Below are 8,934 nucleotides of genomic sequence, written 5' to 3' on the forward strand. Positions count from 1 at the left end.
CTAGTGGTAAGTGGGAGGTGGTAACAGTATGGTGGGTGACCAAGTGAAGCCCTGGGAGATGAATGGGTGGCCTCTAGAGGAAGACATGAGTAAAGTGGAGGGGAGTCTTCAGGCACTATGTTCCAACTGAGAAGTGTATTCAAGTAGTTTAAGGATGGCTTATGCATTAGACAATTTGAAAAACTTTGTAAAAGGGGAAGGTAAGAAAAGTCCATTTTGAAATCTTGGAAGGTAAGAAAAGTCCATTTTGAAATCTTACCACTAGCTTATAAAAACAGCATCTGCTCTATCTACTAAACAATATCCTGAGTACAATTAGTGACCAAGTACTACCCCATGATTGTTAATATATTAACTCTGCACAGGTGAGTACCTGCCTGTCAAGCTACACCAGAGCCTCTCTCATACACTCAGCATTATGCATCAACATTACAATTTTTTGGAAGAACAGCCAGCATGATGTTCTGCCTGAGAATACCTTACATTTCCCTCATGCCTCCCTGTAAAGAAAAGGAGCCATGCTTGATCTTTGGGTGGGTAGAACAAAGGCAGTAAACTGATTGTTCTCTGTGAACATATAAGCTGTTGCATGAATCATGGACATACTATTTAGCTGGAAAAAATTTCAGAGACTTGTGAACAAGCCCTATACCTTCCAACATTAGCCAAGGAGCTGCTGGGGAAAAAAAAGTACTCTGCAGGCAGGACCTCTGCTAGGCACTACCTGAATCCCCATCTCTTCCATCAAGCAAGCCTGGGGTGTGAAGAACTGAAGGAGCACTCTCAATCAACTGAAATACAACTTTCCCTCCACATTGCATTGGCAGGGCATAAGGCCTTTAATCTGTAGCCAGCTGCAAGGTTAAATACCTCTTAATGGCTTCAGTTATGAAATACAATCAGAATTGGATACATTATATACAAAGTTAACTATCTTCAGGAGGAGAGTGTCCTTGAAATCACATCAGCTGGTACAAGTCAACGAAAGTCCTTTGTCAGCTGAACAACAATTGACAAATCAGCCCCATTTTTCTGGATTTGCTGGGGCATAAGCTTGCCAGTTGTATTCAAGTCCATTACTGGCGCAGCATTCAAAGAGGAGTTCTGACCTCACTCTCACCCCAGGGTTTATTTTTTTTAAAAGGTAACAATACAGCAATGTTGGGGCTAGAGATCCAAAGAAAATCAGCAGTATGGTTTGTAAGAACTAAACTCATTTCAAACAATCACATGATGCTGCCTGTAGCATTTTTGGTGATGTAACAGGAAGTGCTGTTATCAAATCCCACATGAATTCAAATACACATTCAATTATTTAGCCCTATACACTTTGGAATATAACTCTTAAAGAGGACTAGCAGGTTAAGGAGAGTAGCAACCACTGTTCTTTAAGGCCCATCTACATTTATTATGGTTTTATCCACTTTATACCAGCATTCAATGTGCTGAAACACCAGGTATGTTAATAAAATCAGAGTAATATCCACAATAACTCACTTTAAAAATGTCTAAACTACACAGCTTCAAATATGGGAAAGGCACTTTCTTCTGAGCACTAATGCAAAGGTTAAAATATCAAAAAAGGTCCATTCACATTTTACTGATTCAAAAAGGGCAACACAATAAAAACCTAATCGCCCCTCCCCCAGCTACCACTGAGCAAACAGGAACAAGTTGCAGACCAAATGGTCACAATCTCAGTTATAAGAGTTAGCCTCTCCCCTACCCCCCATGGTGAGTACCTCTAATTTGGTGTAACTTAAATATGAAGAAAATGTTAGCTTCTATTAAGGGATTAAAGGGGAGGAGGTGAATTTCTAGCCCACTCCCTTAGAAATGTAAACTGATCAATACAAAGTATCGCAGTGATCTGACCTAGACCTTTTGTTTTAAGCAGTACAGGGAGACAGTCTGTGCCTTACAGAATCTGAATCCTCCCCCCAGTCAAACCATCACTAAGAGCACAAACAAGGTTCTACCACTCCTGTCTATCCTGGGCCACTCTGTATGTCCTTTAGATTAAATTCCCATTAAAAATCATCTCCAACTGCTAAAGGCAGCTTACTGCACAGTGGTGCAATCACACTAGACCAATAGTTCTCAAACTTTTGTACTGGTGACCCCTTTCACAGCAAGCCTCTGAGTGTGACCCCCCCATATAAATTAAAAACACTTGTTTATATATTAAACATCATTATAAATGCTGGAGGCAAAGTGGGGTTTAGGGTGGAGGCTGACAGCTCACGACCCCCCCCATGTAATAACCTCATGATCCCGAGGGGTCCCAATCCCCAGTTTGAGAACCCCAGTCTGTTACAGTTGCAGGGATGAGGAAGGAAGAAAGGAAAGAAATACTGTTTCATAAGTTTACCTAGAAGTTAAGGTGAGCTCGGGTTGTAAGTGCCTGAAAGACGCATTTATAATGGAAGTGCCATTTGATGATAGGTCAAACTTGAGGCTATCTAAAACAACTTTGGCTTAAGTTGTAGAGCAAATTTTTTTGGAAAACTATATACCAAAATTTAATTGGCCAGTCTTGTGTATTGTCCATTATTATTGCAGCTGGGTGGTGTGACCGTTTGTTGTCTCACATGCCAGCCACTCCTGCCATGAAATCAGAATCCATTACATTCTCTTGCTCTGGATATAAATCCAGCATTATGGCATCAAACCTAGAACAGGAAGAAGAAAGATGATTCAAATGTTTGAGTTTAAATTCCTAACAAAGAGAAGAACCAAGGTAAGTATAATTACACGTTCAGTCTAAGCCATTTGAAACTTTTCTCGTGCATGAAAGTTACTCTTTAAGACTAGTTGATGCAAAAGAATGTCAGAACCAATTTGCATTGATTGTATTGTAAGGATCCACTAACCTACAGGCTTAGGACAACAGCAGCAAAAAACAGTACCACACTATATTGCTGAAGGCAGCTGCAAACCTATTTCATGTAAATATACAGGATGCAATGCCACATTTCATTCTAAATTCACACGCCCAGAAGAGGATTTTTGAATACTTGAGTCCATTCACTCTGAACCAAACTTATCAAGAACGAACACCCTTTTAATGCAGAACTAAACTAAAGGCTGTATTGTAGTAACTGATGCAGCTTCCAGTCTGTAAGTAAACATAACTTCCTTTAGTTTATGTAGAGCATCCTTGAATATAAAGAGCAAGTTTTAAACACTCATTTGGAAAGACCTTATTTATATATATAAAAATCCTGTAAGTCAGTTTGGACAGAGATTTCAAAAGTAACTCCATATGTGGCAGTAAAGGACCAGACACTTTTTACAGATGAACTAGAAGAGGGACAGGTTGAGATTCCAGAAAGGTAATGATGTGATAGAATTTAATAAAAATAGACCTAGGGACAAAAATAAGAACTAGACATGGCTATGTACCGACACATGGTTCCTGGCATAACAGGCATTCTTGCAACATGGTGGAAGGACAAAATCAGTGGGATGCTAATATCTGGAGACAATTGCAGAGGAAATACAGACTAAATTATAGAGCTGGAGGAGCAGTGCTATGGTTAGAAAATTCCGTAGACTCCAACAAGGTAACGATGGGGAAGATCATACTGTAGAATCTGTATGGATGCAAATTCCAGGTCACAGGAATACAAATATACTAGTAGGGTCATACGAGCAGCCTCCAGGTGATGAAAAGGACACAGATTCTGATCCAAAGCCGAATTGAGTCAATGGTACTTCATTCAGCTTTGGATCATGACAAGAGTAGATCAAAAGGGCAAGTCAGTCTAGTAAAACAGTAATATGGGTGATTTCAACTACTGCACATAAACTGATCAAATGGCACAACAGGACGACTTACACAATCCCTTCTTGGAAAAACTAATTCTAAAGCCCACAAGAGGAAGGGCTCTCTTCAATATAGTCTTAAGTAACACACTATTTAGATCAAGAATAACTCAGCTACTAAGTGACCAACGCATAGTTAAGTTCAACATTCTAGTGGAGGAATCATGCCAAAAACTAGCAGAACAATTGTAAACTTGGAATGAGAGGTTTAAATTAAAAATAAGGAAGCTAAGGCAAAAGGCCCTAAAGAAAGAACATTAAAATCTGTGATTGAGCACAGTCTGACACCACTAAATAAACATAGAAGCAGGAAAGTGGGTGGCTGGGTGGGGGAGCCAAGTTATATGGCCTGGGTTAAGGATTCCTTTTAAACCAACCAGTTATCATTCAAAAATGGAAGTTCAGCCCAAGTGATAACAGACAGAAAAGAGCAGTTAAAATGTAAGTGGAAATTAGGAGGGCTAAGAAGGAATTGGAAATGCAAATAGCCAAAGATGTACAAACAAATAAATTACTTAAGTATTTCAGAGGCAAGAAGCCTACATGAGAATTAGTGAGTTCACTAGTCTACCAGGGAGTAAAGGGAGAAGTTAAACAGGATAAGGACGTCACAGAAAAGCAATACATCTGTGCAATCAGCCCCACACTGGATGCTGGGCTGATACTCAACCCAAACCTACCCCTTTCAGGTAAAAAAGATGAAGCACTGTTAGACTGCGGTATCAAAACAGATGGCATTAGAGAGCAAACGGTCACCAGGATCTGATGTTATTCACCCAAGAATTCTGAAGGAAATTAAAAATTGGCTGAGCTGCTGAGAAAAATATGCAAACTTTAATGAATCACTTGCTGTACCACAGGATGGAACGGTAGCAAATTTACTACCTATCTTTATAAAAGGTGGTAGTGATGATCCTGAGAATTACAGACCTCTGAGATTCACTGCAATGCCAAATGGATTGAAATAATTTAGAACAGAATATTCTGACTGTAGAAATGTATGGTAAGTAGAGCTGGACATGATACAACAGGGATGACCTAGTGCAATTTCTGTAAAGGAAAACCATTCCTTTTCAATCTACTAGAATATTTTGAGCAGGGCAACAAAAAACAGATAAAAAGCATGAGCCTCCTGCTTTTTTTCACCATAGGAACCAACCACTAATTGAGGGGGCTAAGAAAGACTGTCTCATTTTCTATAGCTCACAATGTGATTTCTTGCAACTTCCTCTGAAGCATCTACCAGTGGCAAATGTCACAGACAAGATACCTGATTAGATGGACCATTGGTGTGAGGCAGTATGTCAATTCCTATGTTCCTAAATATATGATACTTCACACAAAATACCCACATTCACGCTGTTGCCTTTTTGTTCGGTATTGTTGCAATCCATAAATGTCTATTTGATTTTGGTGTTGAACGGGTTGCTGTATTTTCAAAGCTGAAATCAGATTTATATCATGAAAGTTAAACTATTCAAATCCCCCTTTATTAGTCAGTCACCAGCTGGCACCCAGGGCACCTCCCATTTCCATTTTGAAATGCTCCAATGTTGCTAAGAGGACGGAATCATGCAGTTCTCAGAGCACTGGTGGGGGTGGGGTGGAAATGCAATCCCAGTGGTAAGACGGTTCATCTTCTTTCTTCTGTAACTTTCCTTCAGCAGCTTTATAAAAAACCCATGTAAACAGTGTAAGAGAGCAAAATAAATATGAATAATGTAGAATAAATGTGTGCATCCTCAAGGGTGCCTTGCATTAACATCTTATTTGTGACGTACATGATAGGCTGTGGTTCTCCCACCCCTACCACTCAAGAGCACATACTTGTATTCAGCTGGACAGCACGTATTAATGTGTAACAAATGCATATTATACCCACTGACCTGTTCAAACCAGCTCTTGCTGGTTATTGAGAAGGAGACACAGATTATACAATTTATTTGCTCACATAATTTACAAACAAAGGAAAGATCAAAATTTATATCACATGGTTAATATAGTGTCAAAATTAGTTCAAAGCAAGTCCAGTGTTAATGCAACACAATAGACGCGATTATAAGAACTACAGCATTGGTCATTAAAAAAATGACAAGAGAATCGTGAAATATTATCTTCAGTTAAGATCTCCAAAGATCTAGCCATACTGAAGACTCTGACAGAAAGCAGATCATGTTTCAGAAGCAAGGTACTAAAATGTGAACTTTCCTACAGGAGTTTCAATTGCTCAGTTCTAGTACAAGGCTTTGCTTGCTAGGAGGGATACATGCAAGTTGAATACCAAGAGGCTTCCATTTAAAATTGGAAGCTTTAACAGTGGAGCTCTAAAGAGATAAAGAAAATGCAATTTATGCCTTCATACAGGCATGTTGTGAATCACCAAATCTGAAGCAGGGACACTGTGCCATAAAGTATGGCATTCTTTGAAAGTATACCTACTAGTATGAAAAGGAACTGCCCTATTACAATTTTTTTCTGCACTATTTCATTAATTAGTCTTAACATGGTCACAAACACTGTGGCTGATGCTAATTTGTACCCCCCCACACACAACAGATACAAGATCTTACTAACAGATATGTGAAGTATACTACTTCATTAGTATTGTCTCCTCAGTTCAAGCGTAACTGAACAGACCCTCTGTAGTGATCCAGAAGTGTCCACGCTCTTCTGAGCATTCCCCATCTCATCCAGTAGTCGTGAAACAATGTCTCAAGTTAAAGGTAGGAAATGTGTGTTCGAGGGAGAGAAATCAGAGCTACATGATCCAGGGCTGTGGTTCTCAACCAAGTGTATGTGTACTCCTGAGGGTACACACAGGTCTTCCAGTGGTACACCAACTCATCAGATATTTGCCTAGTTTTACAACAGGCTACATAAAAAGCACTAGTGACATCAGTACAAAAATGTGTCATACATTACTTGTTTATACTACTCTATATACTTACACTGAAATGCAAGTACAATATTTATATTCCAACTGACGTGTTTTATAATTATATGGTAAAAATGAGAAAGGAAGTAATTTTTCAGTAACAGTGTGCTGTAACACTTGTATTTTTAGGTCTGATTTTGTAAGCAAGTCGTTTTTAAGTGAGGTAAAACTTGAGGCATGCAAGACAAATCAGACTCCTGAAACGGGCACAGGAGTTTGGAAAGGTTGAGAACCACTGATCTAGAGAGCCCTGAGAAAGTAAAAGGCCTTATCTTCAAAAGTATATACTGTAGAGATAATGGTATCTATACCTATTACACAAGTGAATATGAAAAAACTGAGCATGGAAAGTGATTTGGGCCATATGTTCAACTGGTGTAAAATGGCAGGATAAGAACAGGATGTGAATACTTGACAGGTTTCAAGCAGCTCATGGATAAAGCACTACACATTTATCTTTTTCACAAGTAAAAGGAAGTTCAGTTTAAAAATCTGATCCCCTTTAGCACTAGAGATCACTCCTGGGGAAACGGACTACTGGCGAATGGGAAACATTTGTGGGATTTATAAAGTTTTGAGTTGCCTGGATAAAAAACTTTCCCTTTTCTGTTTAGCACATAAAACTGAGTGGTAACTGTAAATGTACATTCATTGGGGCATCTGAAAGTTTAATTTTCATAATTGTGCCCTTTTTTCATTGAAATACTAATGGCTGGTGCTGCAACATGTACTCAGACACCATAGCTAAAAATATAGCTAACCAGAGCACATTCTTATTCTTGCTAGAGTTCATGCACTTCTAAGGGCGGCTTGTTTCATAGTGTGTGGTTGTTTTTTTTTGGTACATCAACACCATAAACCAATGTAATCATTTACTGGGCCCCACTTCTGTGCAAAGTGAATGTAAAATTCTACTAAACCAGAATTCTTCAGTCATAGGACACAGTACTTTTCACAGTCCATTCCAGATTCTGGCCCTAGCTCTGATGGTGCAAAGCAGTCAGATAGCTGGCTTGTACGAAGAATCTACAGGAGGCATGTAGCCATCGGTGACTCTTCAGCACTCCCCCTCAGGTCCTAGCATAGGGGGCAGTCCTGAAGGGAAGTGGGCATGGCTGGAGTATCTGCATTCTCTCTGATCGCTGTGAGCAGCCAAATATCAATTAGACCAGCCTTTGGGCTGCTCTAAGGGAGACTGGGGTCCAGTCTGGCCCCCAGCTGGCCTCAGGATCCAGGGACCACAGAAACTTGAAGCTACCTTTCCCATCCCTGTTCTGCACTGAGCACAGAGAATCTGACTCCAGATCATTACAGTGGATGCAAGGCAGAGTTATTTTGCTTCTCACACAAAGCAACTCAGCTTTACTGCTGTCTCCAAGATGCTTAAAGCTGATGCAACTATATTTCCTTTGCAGTTCAATACATCCACAACAGAACCTCTCAACTAGCCTGTTCTTCAGCCGAGTCCACATTTTTCTTTATGCTTTGCTGGTACTACTTTTGCCTGTAGGGTCAAATTCTCTACACATCATTTGAAACCTATCTAAAGAACATTACCAAATGACTCTGAAGACAGTAAATAACACCATGATACAAATCTGTTCTAGGTTATTCTATAGACACGACAATCTACGCTGACAGTAATCCTTTGGTTCAAACCGCAGAAATGTTCAGGAAACCACTGACAGACTTTGCTTGAAATACAATGATTATAGTTACATTGCATGCATAATCAATGTAGGAATTTAAAAATGCTCAAACTGTGATCTGTGGAACATAGGTTTTTCACATGGTACTAACCCTCCTTTCCTTATTTCCAACTATTCAATTTCTTGGACAACTGAAAGTAACATACTTCATGTTTATTCATGTAAACAACAACTGTGGTTGCCACAGGGATGTTATGTGATCTTCACAATCTTGCATGCTTCCTTGAGATCAAATGGCAAAGGCAGGAGCATGCAAGATTGTAAATGGGAAGAAGAGAGTCCATGAGACAGTCTATTAAGTGGAGGTCCCAGCTATGAATGTTTGACAGCCCCCACCCTGTGAACCACAGGTGTATTATGCCTGGAATCAGATTTCAAATGATCCAAGACCTTTGCTTCATGGGCTAATGGGAGGCAGATTCTACTATAGTGGCCCATAGGTGGGTGGCAAAAAGTCATTGC

Source organism: Mauremys mutica, chromosome 1 (assembly GCF_020497125.1).
Source record: "Mauremys mutica isolate MM-2020 ecotype Southern chromosome 1, ASM2049712v1, whole genome shotgun sequence".
Taxonomy (NCBI): Eukaryota; Metazoa; Chordata; order Testudines; family Geoemydidae; genus Mauremys; species Mauremys mutica.